Here is a 985-nt window from a genome sequence, read left to right as displayed (position 1 = left end):
AACTCATACCTGGAGAGGGGTGTGATGTTTTCCTTAATAGATTATGCTTGAAGATAAACTGCAAAATATTTTCTCATCTATATGCTTTAGCTTCCATTAATTTCCAGAAGGAATATCTGGTTTCTGAACTAAGGTAAGAACTAACCAAATTACTTTTATTTTTCAGTGAAAATTATAGTAAAACATTCAGGTTAGACATTATGTTGCAATGCCACCAAACTGGGATTTTAATAAAATAGCAAAAAATTAAAAAAAAATCAACAACAACAACAAAAACACCAGAGGCTGCAAAAAATTAGTTTAATTTTATATTTGTTTCAAATCTAAAGCCAATTCTCTCTGATGTTGGCTGAGGGAATATTCTGAAAAGTCTGCGATGCAGAATCTGCAACGACACAAACCCAAAGTGAAACAAAAGATTTCCATTTCATATCAAAGTCAAAAACTAGAGCTTTTGTTGGAGAACTTGAACCCCCATTGGGAGTGACCCTGAGCTGTTTGCTCGAACTCTATTGCAGGTGTTAAAGAGGAGCGGAGGCACTTTCCAGACGTCAATTCCTCGCCCGGACAGGACCTGCCGCTCCTCGGGAGGCAGGTGAGCCGCGGGAAGAAGCCCGTGCGCACACGCAACGGGGAAGAAGTTCGCCGGGATGCAAAGCAGGAAAAAGTAAAGCGAGTTACTTTTCAGAGTAAAGTCTCTGCCTGACACCTTCCCCCGCAGCAAAGTCAAATGACAGTATTGATCGCTGGAGAGCATTTGCAGCGTGGCTGGGGCCGGGCGGCTGCTGGGTTCGCCGAGCCGCGGCCGCGCATCCCGGCGGGGCTGCCCCCGTTACTGCGGGGCTGCCTCACGGCCGGGGGCAGAGGGGGGACACGCGGGGCCGAGCACGGAGGAGGCGAGAACGGGGGCGTGCGGGAGCGCGGGCAGGTGCGCGGGGCGGACGGGCCGAGCGCGGGGGCGGTGCAGGTGCGGGGCGGGGCGGGC

The 985-nt window shown here is 50.4% G+C and overlaps 1 protein-coding gene across 1 annotated transcript in view; it reads left to right on the top strand.

Annotated features, from left to right (window-relative positions):
- The first annotated feature begins 540 nt into the window (after positions 1-540).
- Positions 541-985, top strand: part of SEMA6D (semaphorin 6D) — a 216,454-nt gene continuing 216,009 nt past the window's right edge. Inside the window, exon 1 of the mRNA XM_027644190.1 lies at positions 541-595. The gene's annotated coding sequence lies outside the window, so the exon portion shown is untranslated. The remainder of the gene's footprint in view (positions 596-985) is intronic.

The sequence above is a fragment of the Corapipo altera genome, unplaced genomic scaffold, assembly GCF_003945725.1.
Source record: "Corapipo altera isolate COAL_440 unplaced genomic scaffold, ASM394572v1 50, whole genome shotgun sequence".
NCBI lineage: Eukaryota > Metazoa > Chordata > Aves > Passeriformes > Pipridae > Corapipo > Corapipo altera.
This window is presented reverse-complemented; position numbering and strand designations above follow the sequence as displayed.